The sequence below is a fragment of the Arachis hypogaea genome, chromosome 3, assembly GCF_003086295.3.
Source record: "Arachis hypogaea cultivar Tifrunner chromosome 3, arahy.Tifrunner.gnm2.J5K5, whole genome shotgun sequence".
Taxonomy (NCBI): domain Eukaryota; kingdom Viridiplantae; phylum Streptophyta; class Magnoliopsida; order Fabales; family Fabaceae; genus Arachis; species Arachis hypogaea.
In genome coordinates, this window is record NC_092038.1 from 80,189,796 (window position 1) to 80,210,154 (window position 20,359).

The window sequence follows — 20,359 nt, forward strand, 5'->3', positions numbered from 1 at the left end:
TTTAATTTCCCATTTTTACCTTGTAGACCAAGCTATCAGCTCGTGTTTCCGGATTTTCATTGTGTTTAAACATGATAAGTTTAACAGAAACCTTGCCACCAAGCTTAGTAATGTACTGAATGGTAGCAAGATAAATAGCAGTGAGCCCAAACCTGAACCGCAACATTTGACAAGAGAGTCATCTTAGTAGTTACAAGGGAATAACCAAGAATTATTGAAGTAATACAGAACAACTCAAAGAAAGAATTAAGAAGTTGAATAAGAGAATAATAGATTAACACTAAAAAGTAGAAGCATGAAAAGAACGACTTGGATTCTTACTTAATTATATCTTTATTAAGAACTTCATAAAGATGAGCATATGCCAACTCAAATGGTAACTGGAGGCATATTATGCTGATGATAATGAGTGCATCGTTCCTGATTCGCAAGAGATGATTAAACCACTCATATTTCGTAAACACTTTCTTTCCCTTCACTCTATAGCCTCAAGTAATTTTATGAGGTCCATTGGGTTCTATCGGGGTTGAGTATTACCCTTCATGCCAACAACCTTGTATTCTTCATCAACTGCATTTTCATAGGTAATAGGCCACCTGCAACACCAGACCACAGAAAAATGTGTGAAGAATCGTAGAAAGCAAAAGCATTCATATCAAATTGAATGTGCTGATCCCAAGAGAAGCAAGACATACTATGTAAAAGATATTATTTGGCTAAAAGTGCAGCATTATGTTTGGTGATTTTAAATTAAATAAACTATATAAAAATTACACTAGCACAAAATGAAAAATAGAATGGAAGACCAAGTAGATGTAGGCAGGTGATAAGTGAAGAAAAGTTCTGAAATATATAAAAGTTGGACTAAAAGGTTGTATCTTTCTCAAACAATGATTGATGCTATGTAACAAGTAGTTGATAATGCAATATAATATTTTTCCTGATTAGCACCAAATAAAAGCATGAACATTGTTTCCAATGTTATCAGTTTGCAGGAACTCTCATCATCCATGAAGTTTTTCAATTGGCTCGCATACCTAACATGCAGTTATGCTGATTACACCAAGTGAAGGTTATTAGAAAAAGGAAAGTGAACTCTTGGCATTACCTGTAACCCCCCTAAGACCCAGCTCAACATAGTAGGCATCATGATGTCGACGAAAAATCTTCCTCCAACCCTTCCAGGATGTGGTATCCGGAACTTGGTCAAGAACTGAAAGCGATAATGAGATAGAAGTGGCACGCATAAATATCAATTTGAACTGTCAACGTGATGCCATGGCATCTAGGCCAGTTTCACTGACCTTTTCTTTACTATTTTAAGGTAGTTTCATGCATTTTCTTAGGAAATAAGTAAGTTTTGGGTAAAAGAACACTTACGTCTTGATTTAGACAAATACTGTGAATTTTACATTATTTCATGAGAATTATGCAAGGAATGAATGTTAAATTGGATAACGCATGATTTCATGACTTGGATTAGAGCTTTGATGCACTTTATTTGTGTAATTTTAGGACAAAGGAAGCAAGGAAGAGCCACGTTAGCATCCACGTTAACCAAGTTAACGTAGGTACCAACGTGGAATAGGGATAAGCTTGCAGCGTTAATGAGAAAAGTGAACACCAATAACGCCCTCGAAGCCATCATGAGCCACGTTAACTACATTAACGTGGTAGTTAACGTGGAGACAAAAAAGACTCCAACGTTAGTGGTAATTGTGATCACCACTAACACTCCAAGATGTGGCAATGAACCACGTTAAGAGCCACGTTAACTAAGTTAACGTGGACACTAACGTGGAAGAGAGGAACAATGCCAACATTAGTGACACTCACCTTTGTCACTAACGTTGGATCAAGCTTGCATTGCCCACGTTAGTGGTCACGTTAAGACCACTAACGTGAAAGTTAATGTGGAGTTAAAATTGATGAGCCAACATTAGTGACACTCACCTTTGTCACTAACGCTCGGATGTCATTCATAACCACGTTAAGAGCCACATTAACTTAGTTAATGTGAGCTCTAACGTGAGGACTAGGGGCACAAGGCAACGTTATTAGGAAAGGTGAGTTCCAATAACGCTTGCACAGATGAGACATAACTATGTTAAGAGCCACGTTAACTTAGTTAACGTGAGCTCTAACGTGGGGACTAGGGGCACAAGGCAACGTTATTGGGAAAGGTGAGTCCCAATAACGCTTGCCAAGGTTTGTAAGGCAATGTTAGTGGTCACGTTAGTACCACTAATGTTGGAGTTAATGTGGGCCATGTGGTGGGAACGTTAGTGAGAAAAGTGATTGCCACTTATGTTCTCGAACCCACAATGTCACTCAGCGTTAACGCCACTAACGTCCCAAGCCAAAGTTCATGCTTACATCACTTTCTCTCTGCAAATAAAGCTGAGCCCACTGAAGATTCCCAACTGCTTCAACTTAAGATCAAAGGCCTATATCCAAGACTTGCAGAATTGACTAGAAGACCAAGAAGAGTAGTATATATAGGAGTAGTTTTGAACTAGAAGGGGTTGGCATATTGGAGAAAACTACACTCTGTATATTTTACTTTTCTGCAACTTCTAGAGTTAGAATGTATCTTTCTTCTTCTTCATTTCCATTTTCCAGAGCTATGAACAACTAAACCCTTTCATTGGGTTAGGGAGCTCTATTGTAATTTGATGGATCAATCATAGTTTTCATTATTCTTCTTCTTTCTTTTCTCTTGATCTTACTAGAAAGCTTTCAATCTTCATCTAATTGGATTGTTATCTTGGGAAAGAAACTCTCCATAATTGGATCTCCTCTGAGCCTTGGAAAAGGGATGAGGAGATCATGCTAGAAATGCTTTCTCATGTTGGACCAAATTGGGGTTTGGATGGGTATAGTGACATATAACCCTACCAACACTTTGATTTGGAAATACATGTGGTATAATCAGTGACCATACCTCATCTCTTCTCATGGGCAATTAAATCAAGGAATTGGGCAATTGTTCAAGTTTAGAGAGATTAGATTGCCAAGGAATTGGGATTCAATCACTTAAGATTGCCAAAGAGATCAATGAATGCATTGATTGAGGAAGAGATGAGAATGAACTTGATCCGGAGAATGCAATACCTCCTGAACCCAATTATTTCCCCATTTATGATCTTACCCATTCTCTTTACTTTTGTTCATTTACTTTCATGCTAATCACCCCAATTCCCCATTTAAGATTCTGCACTTTATTTTCTGTCATTTACTTTTCCGCCATTTAATTTTCTGCAATTCTATATCCACTTTCTGCTTAGCTCAACTAGAGCATTCTTCCAATTAAAATTGCTTGACCAATCAATCCCTGTGGGATTCGACCTCACTCTATTGTGAGTTTTTACTTGACGATAATTCGGTATACTTGCCGAAGGAAATTTGTTGAGAGACAAATTCCCATGCATCAAGTGTATGGCGTCGTTGCCGGGGATTGATTTTGAATCAACAATGATTAAGTTGGAAGATCACTAGATTGAGCATTTTTTTTCTTTTGTTCATATTTTTTAGCTGTTTACTTTCAATTACAGTTACTTCTTCCCTTTCCTTATCTCCCCTTTTATTTTCCTGCATTATTTACAATTCTGTTCACTACCCCACTAACTGTTTGACAATTTGCACCACTCACACTAACAACCACTTTAACCATTATAATTTTTGCAATTTCTTTCTTGTTGTGAGCTGTGCTGGTTGTATGACAGGTAGAAGAAGCGGAGCTTCAACACCCTTTGATTCTGAACCTGAGAGGACCCTCCTTAGAAAAAGGAGGGAAGCAAGAGGCAAAAGAGTTGTTGGAGCAGAGGAAGAGGAGGAATTCTTTGAAACAATCATGGAGGATAACCATGAAGGAGCAGCTCATAATCATGCCAGAGATGGCCATGTGAATCATGCTGAGCCAGGAAGAAGGGTTTTAGGATCTTACATCAACCCAGACCTAGGCAACTGTGGAAGCAGCATCCAAAAGCCAACCATACATGCTAACAACTTTGAGCTAAAACCCCAGCTCATCACCCTTGTTCAGAACAACTGTTCATTCGGAGGAAGTGCCCATGAAGACCCAAATCAACATTTAACCACCTTCTTAAGAATATGTGACACTTTGAAGTCTAATTGCATCCACCCAGATGTTTACAGATTACTCTTGTTTCCACTTTTCACTCAGGGACAAGGCGTCTAAATGGTTGGAGTCTTTCCCAAAGGAGAGTTTAACAGCATGGGAAGATGTAGTGAACAAATTCTTGGCAAGGTTCTATCCTCCTCAAAGGATCAACATGCTGAGAGCTGAGGTACAAACTTTCAGGCAACAAGATGGTGAGACTCTCTACGAAGTGTGGGAGAGGTTTAAGGATTTGACAAGAAGGTGCCCACCGGACATGTTCAATGAATGGGTACAGCTGCATATTTTCTATGAAGGACTCGTATGAATCAAAGAAGGTAGTGGACCACTCATCCGAAGGATCTTTGAACAAGAAGAAGACCATTGAAGAAGCCATATATGTCATTGAGACTGTAGCTGAGAATGACTACTTCTATACTTCTGAGAGGAGCAACACTCGAGGTGTAATGGAACTGAACCATGTTGATTCACTACTAGCTCAGAACAAGATGATTTCCAAGCAACTAGCTGACCTTACAAAGCAAATGGAGAAGAACCAAGTTGCAACAGTCACCACACAATTATCAACCTAAGAAGGAGTAAACACAGAGGAAGGAGGTGAATGGGAGCAAGCCAACTATGTTGGTAATTCACCAAGGTAAAATCATGATCCATATTCCAAAACTTACAATCCAGGATGGAGGAACCACCCCAACTTTGGGTGGGAAAACCAACAAGACCAAGGCCAAGACCAGAGACATCAAAATCACAATCCTAACAAGCATGCTGGCCACCAACACTCATAAAAAAGATCATATCAACAACCACCTAACCACACTCCTCAACACCCATACCAAATCCAGCATGATCACCCTCACCCTTATAACCCAAACCCACCATCATACCCTGAGGATAGACTCTCTAGGATTGAAACATTACTTGAAGGTTTATGCAAGGAAGTCCAGGACAATAGAGCATTCAAGGATGAGGTACGAACCAACATCAACAACCAAGGAGACACCATCAAGAGGTTGGAATCCCAAGTAGGGTATCTATCCCAGCAAATTCCTAAGTCCACTAACAGCTTCCCAAGTGACACAGAGAAGAACCCCAGAGGAGAAGCTAAGAAAGTAAGATGGGAAGAGTGCAAGGTGATCACCACTAGTGATGAAATGAGTGTGGGGGAAGCAGCCACACAAGCAAAACATCTTCAAGACAGTCCAGAAGATAAGCATGAGGAGAGAAATCAGGAACCCAACCCTCCATAGAAGGAGAAGCTAAAAGAAGAGGGTCTGAACCCATATGCACCCTTTCCCCAAAGACTCAAAGGTGGTGAAGTAAGAAGAATATACTTAAGGTTCCTTGATATGTTTTAATCTCTTCATGTAAACATACCATTCATTAAAGCTCTCCAATAGATGCCCTCATACATTAAGTACATAAAAGAGCTGCTAACCAGGAAGAGTTCATTGAAAGGTGGGCAAACAATACTGATGAACAAGGAGTGCAGTGCTCTTATTCAACCACAGCTACCTATAAAAAGAAAAGACCCAGGGAGCTTCCACATCCCTTGTGCTATAGGCGAAACAAAGATTGACAAAGGGCTTTGTGACTTGGGAGCAAGCATCAACTTAATGCCCCTCTCCTTCATGAAGAAGCTCCAAATCAATGAACTAACTTCTACTGATGTAATTATCAGATTGGCTGACAAAACTCAAAATCAGGTAATAGGAGTAGTTGAAAATGTGCTGGTGAAGGTTGGGAGCTACTATCTTCCCACAGAATTTGTTATCCTAGAGATGGAAGAAAGTCATCTCCATTCAATCATCTTAGGGAGGTCATTCTTAGCCACTGCTAGGGCACTTATAGATGTGGAACGGGGAGAGATAATCTTAAGGATTCATGATGAACAACTCACCTTCAATGTCTTCAAATCATGGCAAGAAGCAAGTTAAGAAAACAAAGAATCAAGAGAAGAGCATAATGAAGCACTGATGCAAGAAACAAGAAGTAAAGCACAAACAACACAATTGGAAACCCCATTGGTTGGAAAGCCATATATTCAGGAAGAACCACATTCAAAGGTAACTCAAAGGGAGCTGAGCCCACCAGAGTCATGCAAAGCTAGCAACAAGGATCCCTTAGAGAAAGAATCTATGGAAAGCAAGACAGCATCAAGAGAAACAAGGAGGAAAGTATCCAGAAGTTGGAGAAACAAGAAGATCCCTATAGAGGATTTCTCCCCAGGAAATGAAGTAATTTCTGCTCACTATCCAACCATCCCATCTCAGCTATCTCAAGTGTACATCATCAACAAAGTCTTATCCTTGGAACATGTGGAGCTTCTCAACAAAGCCACTAGAGACAAACACATTGCAAGAGGGGAGGATTTGAAGCACCACCAACCATCCTGACAAGGGTCAACCGTCAAGCTAATGACGTTAAAGAAGCGCTTCATGGGAGGCAACCCATGATTCTTATCCCTTCTTTTAAATTCTTTAGTGTTAGTTAATAAAGTAAGATCAAGAATTTCAAAATAACGTTGACAAACATTTAACAGAACCCTTATATGCAACATATAGTGAACAACAAGTTTGGTGTCCAAGGCACATTAAGATGGCATGAACACAACTTATGTCATTTTGGGCTAAGAGTCTTGATTAAACCCTTAAACACCACATGATCACAAACTAAGTTTGGTGTCACCAATGTGCATATATGAGCATCAAAGAAGTCAGTTGCTTTGTCTTCCTGAATATCATATCTAGAATGTAATATATATATATATATATATATATATATATATATATATATATATATATATATATATTACGGTAGCTAGTTCATATTTTAAATCTTCCCACAAAAAATTCAATTAACTTTTTGTATTCCTTTTGTCTTGTATAGGAAATAAAAAAAAGGGGGATTGGAGTAGATTGATGGAATAACCAATGGAAGGAGGTTCGGCCACTTCATTAAGAGGGGTTATACACTTGTCTTCAAAGGGAACTCCTTGGAAAGTGTGCCATGCAATATTGGGAAGGATCATCTCTGAGATCAAACTAATCAAAGTCATAAAAGCAATGATACTCGTGCCCCCCAAAATAAACCCCAACCATCCACCATTGAACATCCCTAACAATCTACACCCTTCAATTCTCACCATCGGCCTATATAAGGAACCCTCACCACTCTAGCCCTTCTCAACTATTCATCCAACTCACCTCTCTTCCTTCTCTCAAAACATTTTTCTCTAAGACACATGTTGCCTCAAACCAACCGAACTCTATCTTTAAACTCATATCCTTCACCACATTTGCAAACCAATTCTCACTTATGGCATCATCAAGCTCCAAGAGGCAAAAGAGGAAGGAATTAGTGGAGAGCATTCCCTTCGATGGAGGGAGATTCAAAATGGCCATCCATGAGCTCGAGTTTGAACGAATAAAGAACAAAAAGATACTGTCTGAGTTGACATTCTAGTTCAACGAAGATGAATGTCCACAAATTCGAGAGAAGATTGAGCAAAGGGGTTGGCAAAAGCTCACCAATCCGGAAACAAGGATTAATGCAACCCTCATCAAGGAATTCTATGCAAATGTGGTTAGAGAACACAAGACCATGGCCCCCACCTTCAAGAGCTAAGTAAGAGGAACAGAGGTGGATTTCAGCCCCAATGCCATAACAAGGGTTCTCCAGCTGAAATTACCACATTTTGTTGAGCTCGGTTATCAAGAAAGAATAAGTAATGGCCCCGACAATGATGAACTAGAAGAAATTATGGGCGACATATGTATTGTGGGATCTGACTGGGAAAGGTATTTGGATAAGAGGCCCCGGTTCATCAGGAGAGGAGACATCATCCCAGAAGCCAAGGGATGGTTTGAGCTTGTGAGATGATCTATCCTCCCAGCTGCAAACAATTCTGAGGTCAACATCGCTAGAGCTACTATGGTACATTGCTTAATAAAGGGTGGAGGCATCAATGTGCATGAAATCATAGTTGAGGGAATTCAAGAGTCAGCAGAGAAGAGTGATTCGGGTGCTAGACTTTGGTATCCCAGCACCATCTTTAGATTATGCATGAAAGCCAAGGTAGTCTTCAAAGACAGTAATCCAATCTAGGTAAGTCTCGGGAGGTCACTTACACTTCAACGTATAACTCATGTGACACCAACTCAACAACAGAGAAGAACCCATCTAAGGAAGAGAACATCAGGAGAAGAACCAGAAGAAGAACCTTTTCCAAGAAGAACCCCAACCAACAGAATATCATCAAGAAGGGTACTATGACCAAACCAACATAAAATTGGGTCACATTCAAGGAGCCATTGACGATTTAGCAAGAAGATACATGGAAGGACAAGAACAATAGTTGAATTTTCAATTTCAGAGAATGGATCATCAAGAGGAAATGCTATCAAATTGGATGAATCAACAAGGGGAATGGCAGAAATAGCTAATGGAGCAGCAACAAGAGCACTACTCTCAGCTCACTCAAGCCATCAATCAAGTGTCTGAAAGGCAAGAGCGTCACGATAAGCACCTTCAAGAGCTTAACCAAAGGCAGATAGCTCAAATGAAAGCATTCAACGAGTTCAATGTGCTTAATGAAGGGCGGCAATTACACAGAGAAGAATTTAATATAAACGCTCAAGCCAAGCTGACTTATATGGCTGATAACATGCATCATATAAACTTTGCCATTCCAAAATATGAAACAGTTCACAAAAACTTGAAGAATCAAGAGGAGGTGAAGGTGAAACAACAAAAGGAAACACTGAAAAAGAAAATGGAAGACGCTGGCTTCTGGAAGAAATTGATTGGGAAGAGCAAAGGAGCGGGGGAGTCAAGTAGTCAAGAGAAAGACAAGGAAGCAAAAGAGCATGAACAACCTCATGAGTAAAAGGTGGTGGAGTTCCTTCTTGTTCTCTACCTTTTCAAGCTTTAAATAAGGAAAATCATGTATAAAATAGAACATACTTCCATAGTAGTTTAGGATTTTCAATTCTGCATTTAAGTTTCATTGTTGTTAAAGTCTATGATTACTAGTCTAGTGTCCCTGGTTTTGAACTTCATCTTGCTTACTTGTATGTGTGTCCCTCTGAGCCAAATGAAAAGAAATGATATGAAAAACAAGAGTGGAGTTATTTTGTGAAGTGAATCCTATATGTTTGTGGTAGGAAGATTAGTTAGCTAAGTTGGTTCACCAACAAGGAAAGAAGGCAACTATCTATCCTGAATCCTATGCTTGAAACACATCCTATGAGACTAACTAAATAATAAGATCCCAATAAGAAAAGAAAAAGAGCAATAAAAGTGAGAAGGAAGGGAACACAATAAGAAATAATGCTAGGCACCAAGGGTTTTAAGATGGAGGCATGTGTCTGTGGTGCTCATGTATAGGGGATATACTTGGATGAATAAGCTCTCAGGAGTGCCTTATCACTTGGTAACTTGGGTTAACTAACTCGAGATTATCAGCTGAAAGTCCACTATCAAGAGTAACCCTTGCTACAGAACACTTAGTAACCCAAAGAGGTGCTGGACACCAAGGTCTCAAGAAAGAAAAATAACAAACCATGTGCCTGTGGTGCCTATGTATGAGGGAAAGAGACTTGAGGGAGTAAGTCCTTAGGGGTGTCTCAGCACCTAGCACCTTGAACCAACTGGTTCGGGAGTGTTGACTGAAATCTTATCATAAAGAGTCGCCCTCTTATAGAGCACTTAGCCAAAGGAAGAATGTAATAAATCTTGAGAAAACAAAAGGAGGAAGGATCAATAACTAGGAAGTCTCAGGGGATGTAAGTAAGCAAGTGTTCAAGGGTATTATAAAGGTCTGAAACCTGGTAAAGGAATGAACCTAAGTTGCTATGCATGAAACTCCATAAAACTAAGGATTTGACTTCCACAATAATGATTCATTCCTCTTGCCTTTTCATTCATCATTCATGTTTCAGTACTTGCTTAGGGACAAGCAAGCTTTAAGTTTGGTGTTGTGATGCCAGGGCATCTAGGCCAGTTTCACTGACATTTTCTTTACTGTTTTAGGGTAGTTTCATGCATTTTCTTAGGAAATAAGTAAGTTTTGGGTAAAAGAACACTTACATCTTGTTTTAGACAAATACTGTGAATTTTATATTATTTCATGAGAATTATGCAAGGAATGAATGTTAAATTGGATAATGCATGATTTCATGACTTGGATTAGAGCTTTGATGTACTTTATTTGTGTAATTTCAGGACAAAGGAAGCAAGGAAGAGCCACGTTAGCATCCATGTTAACCTAGTTAATGTAGGTACTAACGTGGAATAGGGATAAGCTTGCAGCGTTAATGAGAAAAGTGAACACCAGTAACGCCCTCGAAGCCATCATGAGCCACGTTAATTGCCACGTTAACTACATTAACGTGGTAGTTAACGTGGAGATAAAAAAGACTCCAACGTTAGCGGTAATTGTGATCACCACTAACGCTCTAAGATGTGGCAATGAACCACGTTAGTGACACTCACCTTTGTCACTAATGTTGGATCAAGCTTGCATTGCCCACGTTAGTGCTCACGTTAAGACCACTAACGTGAAAGTTAACGTGGAGTTGAAATTGATGAGCCAACGTTAGTGACACTTACCTTTGTCACTAACGTTGGGATGGCATTCATAACCATGTTAAGAGCCACGTTAACTTAGTTAACGTGAGCTCTAACGTGAGGACTAGGGACACAAGGCAACATTATTGGGAAAGGTGAGTCCCAATAATGCTTGCGAAGATGAGACATAACTACGTTAAGAGCCACGTTAACTTAGTTAACGTGAGCTCTAACGTGGGGACTAGGGGCACAAGGCAACGTTATTGGGAAAGGTGAGTCCCAATAACGCTTGCGAAGGTTTGTAAGGCAACGTTAGTGGTCACTTTAGTACCACTAACGTTGGAGTTAACGTGGGCCATGTGGTGGGAACGTTAGTGAGAAAAGTGATTGCCACTAACGTTCTCGAACCAACAATGTCACTCAGCGTTAACGCCACTAACGCCCCAAGCCAAAGTCCATGCTTACATCACTTTCTCTCTGCAAATAAAGCTGAGCCCACTGAAGATTCCCAACTGCTTCAACTTAAGATCAAAGGCCTATATCCAAGACTTGCAGAATTGACTAGAAGACCAAGAAGAGTAGTATATATAGGAGTTGTTTTGAACTAGAAGGGGTTGGCATATTGGAGAAAACTACACTCTGTATATTTTACTTCTAGAGTTAGAACGTATCTTTCTTTTTCTTCATTTCCATTTTCCAGAGCTATGAACAACTAAACCTCTTTCATTGGGTTTGGGAGCTCTGTTGTAATTTGATGGATCAATCATAGTTTTCATTATTCTTCTTCTTTCTTTTCTCTTGATCTTACTAGAAAGCTTTCAATCTTCATCTAATTAGATTATTATATTGGGAAAGAAACTCTCCATAATTGGATCTTCTTTGAGCCTTGGAAAAGGGATGAGGAGATCATGCTAGAAATGCTTTCTCATGTTGGACCAAATTGGGGTTTGGATGGGTATAGTGACATATAACCCTACCAACACTTTGATTTGGAAATACATGTGGTATAATCAGTGACCATACCTCATCTCTTCTCATGAGCAATTAAATCAAGGAATTGGGCAATTGTTCAAGTTTATAGAGATTGGATTGCCAAGTAATTGGGATTCAATCACTTAAGATTGCCAAGGAGATCAATGAATGCATTGATTGAGAAAGAGATGAGAATGAACTTGATCCGGAGAATGCAATACCTCCTGAACCCAATGATTTCCCCATTTCTGATCTTACCCATTCTCTTTACTTTCTGTCATTTACTTTCATGCTAATCACCCCAATTCCCCATTTAAGATTCTGCACTTTATTTTCTGTCATTTACTTTCCCGCCATTTAATTTTCTGCAATTCTATATCCACTTTCTGCTTAGCTCAACTAGAGCATTCTTCCAATTAAAATTTCTTGACCAATCAATCCCTGTGGGATTCAACCTCACTCTATTGTGAGTTTTTACTTGACGATAATTCGGTATACTTGCCGAAGGAAATTTGTTGAGAGACAAATTCCCATGCATCAGTCAACTTCTCTGAATTCTGACTTATCTCGTTAGTAAGAAATTCCTACCTCTAAAGGACCAAGACCAACACCCAAATATGCCTTGTAGGTGGAAGTCATTAAAGCAGCCATTCTTGCCATTCTGTGAATAATGGCAACTCAAAATCTTCTTTCTCTCTCATAGCTTGATGAAACAAAGGCACCATGAGTCACCAAAGTGATTTTGTTAATAAATAAATGGATTCAACAATGCAAGGAGATCAACTCATTTCAACAAAATTGTTATTTCAGTATTCATTTTCGTATTTGAAGAACAAACCGTAATTTACCTCCTTAGGGAAGAATCAATATCAATTGGAGACCCTGATTTTACACTTTGGTCCCATGCATTCTCCAACTCCCATGCTAGTTGATAACTGTCCTGTAATGACAAAATAAGCTTGTTAGAAAGAACTTTTGCGCCAATGTTCATGTTTCACTACCTGTTCCCTCTAAAGGAGCAAAGAAAAAGTAAATGTGGGAAATATTTTAATTTTAATCATGTTTCATTGATTTCTATCTATGCCACAATCAAAGTCTTTCTCTCCTTTAAGAACCGCCTTTCTCTTGGGAATCACCACACAAATCTCAAATACCAGTTCCACATTCTTTTTCATTTTCTAAATCCCAGTGAAATAAAACAAAAATTCCCCTCCTTCAATAAGTATTTCCAAGAAGGGAATTAAAAAATAAAGAATGAACCTTTAAATGAATGTGAAACTCAAATGGTGAGGCATTCTGAGAAAGTCATAGAATAAAATAATAATAAAATGGAAAGGGGCATATGAAAGATAATAGTTTATTCTAAGTAAGTCATAGAATAAATTTTACAAGTCTCATTTCATTTCCTTAATTACCAATAATAAAGAGGATCGTAGTTAATTCAAAGCCATATGAATTCATGTAGCAAAGGGGCAGGTGCAGAAGAATAAACAATGATTTTGGAGAATAAAGCAGCAAAGGAGCAATAAAAAGATAAGGAGGTTTCAATTGTTATCAACAATTTCTTTTGTGAATGAAACATATCATGCTCCAAGCTATAGCTTTAACTGTTACACAATGATCCATCATAACAGGGAATTCTTTCATAGAACCTGCAATTCTTCATCCTTAACTAAAGTAACAAAAGATATGTGATTGATTTATATCTAAACCTTAAACCTATTGCAAGCGCAAACTTAATTTTGACATAAACATCAATTCTGAATGAAGAAAATGGAATCGAGAAAAAGAAAAGGCTTACAGTGACGATGTCAGGGTCACACTAGGGAAGCTGGTCTTTGCCGGAGAAGAAGTTACCAACGAAGTCAACTATCATTCCAAGCTTCGCCATTCAACAACAACCATCAAGTTTCCACCGAGTTTCACGAATTGCTGCAGAAATGACCGACCGAAAATATCTTTCTTCGCTGATAATAAAATAATTGATGAACCTACAACAAGCTCAATCAGCATCAACAGCAACAAGAAGATGAAAACTGCTAAGAAAAATTGATAAACCTAAAATTGGCACAGGAAAATTGAACCCTAAGCACCAGAATCACAAAATCAGATTATACCTGAAATTCACTAAGGGAGTAAACGCGACAAGAGCGGTGGCGTAGAGAGTTCTGTGACGACGGCAATGAAGGGAGAAGATGTGTCGACAGCGGCGGTGGAGGAAGCTCGTGCGACGCGAACGGCGGCTACGGCGGAAAAAGCTCATGCAGACGGAGGGAAGAAGTTGTTTGTGCGACAGAGAGAGGAAGAAGTTTGTGTGGAGTGTGAATGAACCCGGAGACACTCAGGTTAAATTAGGTTTAAATCAATATTTCTGACGGAAAGTTTTAAATTACAGACGGATTTTCCGTCTGTAATCATTTTTCACGAAAAAAATTAATTTTATCGACAAAATTATTGACGGATTCTCTTTTCCGTCTGTAATTTATGCTAATTCATTTTTTTTATTTTTCAACAAAAAATTCCTCTGAAATTCCCTCTGTATTTCCGTGGGATAAAATCCGTCGAAAATATCCGTCTGTAATAACTAGTTTTCTAGTAGTGACCAAATCTTTATTACGCAAATAAACATGAGTAATAATATCAACATCATCGAATACAATATGTTGCTAGTTCGGCAAATGAAAAGTCAACTTCTGTACTGATGACCATCTATGATGAATATCATAAGCAAAAGTTCTCAACATGGATTCAGAGGGTGATAAATAACGACAATTGTAATATTATTTGATCTCATCAACTACTTTAGAAGATTGACCACCCTGGTATGTATCTCCAACAGTTGCAGTCACTCGATCCAGACCTTTATTGACATACTTAAAAAGATACTTAATGGCATTTGACTTGTTACAAAATTCAAGATTTATGTGAGCCTGATAAAAGATACTTAATGGCATTTGACTTGTTACAAAATTCAAGATTTATGTGAGCCTGATATTTCATTAACAGCAGTGGATTATAGGAAACAACAAATCTGTTGTCAATATCAACATTGTTGATCTTCACTGTAACACCCATATTACGAGGTTTATATATTAGGTAGCCATCTTTATTAAACCTCGTTTGATCAACGAATCTTTTTAGATAAAATTTTGAGCACTTGCCATCTTTCAAGCAAGGAGAACTCGGTCTAAGTCGACCACAAGGACCATGGATTATGTACTTAGTGACGACATTATAAAGAGTTGGAAATTTCTGGGGATTTGGTAGCTCGGCACAAATCAATTCATCAACAATTTCAATACTTTGTAAGTTGGTTTCCCCGTTAAGCCAAAGTAACATGTGTGCATGTGATAGACTTCTTTTTTCGAACTCAATAGTATACATACCTAAAAAATACAAAAATATCCTAAAGAAGCCAAACAAACATATGTTTTAAGACAACAAAAAAATTGAAATCCTATGTATGAAATAATATATCTGTATTCAGTGGACCAAAAAATACACTTTCCTTAAGATCGCTTAGGAGGCACTTCAACTTAGCATGAAAAACACGACAAGAGATGTCAGGACGATCAGCGATAGGAATTCGCTCTCGCTCTGTGAATCGCTAAAATTCAAGCCAATTTGGATTACACGTAATAGTGAAGAATAAATCTGGATAGCCGAAACATTTACAAATTGCCATGGCATCCTGACAATGGTTAAACATATAACGTCTACTGCCAGTAAAAGAGGAAGACAAAATAACTCGTGTCCCAATTGAAGAAGCTTCGTCATCACCACGACGCATAGCCTCCTCTATTCCTTGAAGGACTTCTACTCTAATTGTACTTTGCTTCTTTCTAATCTCATACAACCTTTGGGACTCTATCATTGTGAAACAATCAACAACAAATTGTTGAAATAATCGCCTACACTTGTAAATTAATTCCATCTTCGTGCTCCCTAATTTGCAGATGAAAACAGATGAATTCCCTGAGAGAAACTCTTGTTCTCCTTTCGGGAACATATCCATGTTGTTCACCTCAATAAGAAATACTCAGCTGGTAACCATCCCTACCATATGAAAACAACAATGGATACTGTAAAGGCCAATGCAAAGCACGAGTTTAATAAATACTGTAAAACCTAGTTAATTAATAAATAAATAACCCATAAATTAAAATATATTTTAGAGAATAAGAAATGAGGTTTTTATCATTTAATTTGATAGAGAAATTTAAAATGAGAATTTCGACACCAATTTCAAAGAAATCGGCCCAAGATTGGGCCAAACCGAGCCAACCGGACCCAAGTTGGGCCCAAGGGCACAGCCAAGCCTCATTCATTAAAGAAACTCAGCATACTCTCTCTACCCTCTCAACACACACACGCTAAAACAAAGAAAGGGAAAAGGGGGAGATTGAAACCCTTGTTCCTATTCACTTCCAACTTCCATTGATCACAACTTTTGATTCGGAGCTCCGATTGAAGCACCGTTTGCGGCCACGCGACCCCGGCGTCGAGCTCTATAAAACTTACTCAAGAAATCTTGAGGTAAGTCACAGTTTCATCTTCGAATTCACAGCCCTTGATTTCGATTTTTTTGGGCAACAATGTTGAAATTGTGAGCTTTTTGTGTTATAGGATCGAATTAACTTGAAGAGAAGGCTTGTTCTCACTCCCTTGATCCTTGGGTAAGCTAAGAGATCTCAAACCCTAGTGAAAATGTTGAATTTGATGTATTGGGAATTGAGTGTGTTTTGGTATGATATTGTGGCTTAGACATTATATATATGTGTATTGGAGCCTAATTGGTGGTTTTGGAAAGCTGATGCACGGAAAACTTGTCTCTCAACAAATTTCCTTCGGCAAGTGTACCGAATTTTCGTCAAGTAAAAACTCACTATAGAGTGAGGTCGAATCCCACAGAGATTGATTGATCAAGCAACTTTAATTAGAGGAATGTTCTAGTTGAACGAATCAGAATTTGATTTGAGATTTGCAGAAAATTAAATAGCGGGAAAGTAAATAGAAGAAAAAGTAAATGCTAGAAATAAAGAGCTGAATCTAAATGGCATAAAGTAAATTACAGAATCTTAAATGGGAATGGGGAAAATGCTCATTAAAAGTAAATGGCAGAAATTAAAGAGAATAAGTAAGATCAGAAATGGGAGTTCATTGGGCTTAGGAGATGTTGCATTCTCCGGATCAAATTCATTTTCATCTCTTCCTCAATCAATGCATTCATTGATCTCCTTGGCAATCTTAAGTGATCGAATTCCGATTCCTTGGTAATCCAATCTCTCAAATCTTGATCAATAGCCAATTCCTTGGTCAATTGCTCATGAGAAGAGATGAAGTATGGGCACTGATTATACCACATGCATTCCCAAATCAAGTGTTGGTAGGATTATAGTCACATATCCATCCAAACCCAATTTGATCCAGCATGAGAAAGCATTTCTAGCATGATATCTTCATTCCTTTTCCAAGGTTCTGAAGAGATCCAAGTATGAATAGTTTCTTTTCCAAGATAACTACCCAATTGGATGAAGATTGAAAGCTTTCTAGTAAAAATCAAGAGAAAAGATAGAAGAAGAAGAATGAAAACTAATATTGATCCATCAAATTGCAGCAGAGCTCCCTAACCCAATGAAAGGGGTTTAGTTGTTCATAGCTCTGGAAAATAAAAACAAAGATGGAGAATACATCATGAAGGTAAAATTAGAAGTTGCAGAGAAAGTAAAAAAATACAGAGAGTAGTTCTATGCCCCCCGGCTCCTAAAGTTTCCTACCCCTTTTTAATTCAAAGCTACTCCTAACATGGCCAATTATGAGCTTGGTCCAACGTTAGTGACAAAGGAGAGTGTCACTAATGTTGGCCTTGTTGTATTCTTCCACGTTAGAGTTCGTTAACGTGACTCTTAACGTGGGCTGTGATGGCTTCAAGGGCGTTATTAGCGATTACCTTTCTCACTAACTTTGCAAACTAGCTCCCATTCCACGTTAGAGGTCACGTTAGTTGAACTAACGTGAATGCTAACGTGGTTTTTCTTTGCTTCCTTTGTCTTGAAATCAAGCAGCAAAGTGCATCAAAGTTCTAATCCAAGTCATGAGACATGCATCATCCAATTTGTCATATAATTCATGCAAAATTCTCATGAAATCATGTAAAATGCACAATGTATACTTGAAACAAGATGTAAGTGAATATCTACCCAAAACTAGCTTATTTCTTAAGAAAATGCATGAAACTACCTTAAAAACAATAAAGAAAGGTCAGTGAAACTAGCCAAAATGCCCTGGCATCACAACACCAAACTTAAAGCTTGCTTGTCTCTAAGCAAGTACTGGAACAAGAGAATGATGAATGGAATTCCAAGAGAAATGAGTCATTCTTGTGGAAGTCATGTCTCTGGTTTTATGGTGGTTTCATGCATAGCAACTTAGGTTCATTCCTTTTGTTGTCATTTTAGGGCTTATTTGTGTTCTTAGGCTAAGTGCTCTGTAAGGGGGCAACTCTTTAGAATAAGCTTTCAGCCAACACTCCCGAACCAGTTGGTTCAAGGTGCTAGGTGTTGAAACACCCCTAAGGACTTACTTTCTCAAGTCTCTCCCCCATACATACACACCACATGCACATGGTTTGTTTATTTTCTTTCCTTGAGGTCTTGGTGTCCAGCACCTCTTTGGGCTACTAAATGTTCTGTAGCAAAGATTGCTCTTGATAGTGGACTTTCAGCTGATAATCCCGGGTTAGCTAACCCAAGTTACCAGGTGATAAAGCACCCTTGAGAGCTTAGTAATCCAAGCAGATCCTTGGTACAAGAACACCACAAACACATTCCTCAAGACTCAACCCCTTGGTGCCTAGCTTCTTTTCTTGCTATTTTTCTTTTATTCTTCACTTTCCCTTTTCTTTCCCTTTTTCTTATTAGGATATTGTTATTTAGTTAGTCTCATGGAGTGTGTTCAAAGCATAGGATTCAGGACAGATAGTTGTCTTCCCACCATGTTGGTGAACCAACTTAGCTAACTTATGATTACACCACAAACTTAGGAACTTACTCCATAATATGAACTCCACTCTGGTTTTTTATAAAACACTCATTCTCTTTTCAGTTGGTTAAAAAGGACAAGCATACAATTAAGTAAAGAAAAGATGCAGTGACATTCAGACTAGCAAACATAGACCTAATCAACGAAAAGTTTTAAAGACATATTAAAAAAAAAATTCAAACTATCATGGAAGCATGTTCTATTTCATACAAGATCTTCCTTATTTAAAGCATAGAAAAAAATGGACCAAAGAAGGAACTCCACCACCTTTTACTCATGTGGATGCCCATGCTCCCTTCCTTGTTTGTCTTCTTTTTGTCCTCTTGCATTTCCTTGTATCCGTGCCATTCTTGCTTGCTTCCAATCCTCAAGTGCCTTCCTCACTGATTCATGACTCTCTTCCACCCTTTGTCTTTCTTCTCGTGCTAATTCATCCTTCACTTCTTCATACCTTGCGATTCTCGGATGCAATATAGGCAGCTGTCCTACTAAGTATCCAAGCCTGGCTTGAGTGCTTATATGATGCCCAGTCTCGCTCATGTAAACTCCTTCTGCGAATGCCCTTTGCTCGTCCAATAGTTCTGTTTGTTCTATTTGTTTTCGATGCATCTCATGTATGTGTGCACCTTGATGTGCTTGGATGTTGATGAGCTTCTGGATGGATTCTTGTTGTTCATTTTGCCTCTGTTCTATACTGTGGAAGGTTTCACACCATTGTTGTCCTTGACTCAGTTGCTGCTCCATCATTTGCTTTTGCCACTCCCTTTGTTGAGTCATTCATCTTGAGAGTGATTCCTCTTGTTGCCCCATCATCTGCAGTTGAAGCTCTTTCTGTGCTCCTTGGCTTTCCAAATATTGTCTAGATAGGCCATCAATGGCTTCCTGTAGTTGGTGCATATCCAAAGTAGCTAGTGCTTGCCCCTCTAAGACTTGTCCTTCTACTACTTGAGGGGCTGGCCTCTTCCTTTGCTTCCATTGAGGCAGGGGAGATGTGGCAGCATGCATCCGTCGAACGGTTATTGGAATGCCCTCTTTTATCCACACGGGGTCCTCATCTTCAAACACCACCCCAGTTTTGTCGCATAGTCGGTAAATAGTGCTGGGGTAACCTAACTTTCCTCTTGAGTCGCTTTTCTCTGCCATCTTTCTAATGCCTGCGGCTATGAGTTCATAAACCTTGATCTCTCCTCCTTTGAGTATACAGTGCACCATTGTGGCTCTCTTGAGATTCACCTTCGAGTTGTTCCCTGCTGGGAGGATGGATCTCCTTACTATTTCGAACCACCCCTTTGCTTCCAGAGTGAGGTCTCCTCTCTTGATGAACCTTGGCCTCCCATCCGCATATCTTTCCCAGTCAGCGCCTGGTACACAAATATCTTGCAAAATCTGGTCATAATTGGGGCTGTTGTCCATTCTTGAATGATAACTCTCCTCTTCAAATGGTATGGACCGTAGCTTTAATGCCCTCATGACGCTCATGGGACTGAAATCCATAGTCTTTCCCCTTACAAAGCTTGTATAGGACTCATCTGCCTTATCATATCGGACCGCATTTGCATAGAATTCTCTTATAAGATTTGCATTTACCTTAACAACCGGATCAGTGAGGAGCTCCCATCTTCTCTTTTCTACCGTCTT

At 38.9% G+C, this 20,359-nt stretch overlaps 1 long non-coding RNA gene across 1 annotated transcript; it reads right to left on the reverse strand.

Moving 5' to 3' along the window:
• Positions 1-1,103: 1,103 nt before the first annotated feature.
• On the reverse strand, positions 1,104-12,627 carry LOC112770797 (uncharacterized). Its single transcript, XR_003186719.3, has 3 exons — positions 12,529-12,627; positions 12,269-12,383; positions 1,104-1,213 (listed from the first exon to the last, which is right to left on the reverse strand). It is a non-coding gene; the product is annotated as an uncharacterized lncRNA (long non-coding RNA).
• Positions 12,628-20,359: the final 7,732 nt, after the last annotated feature.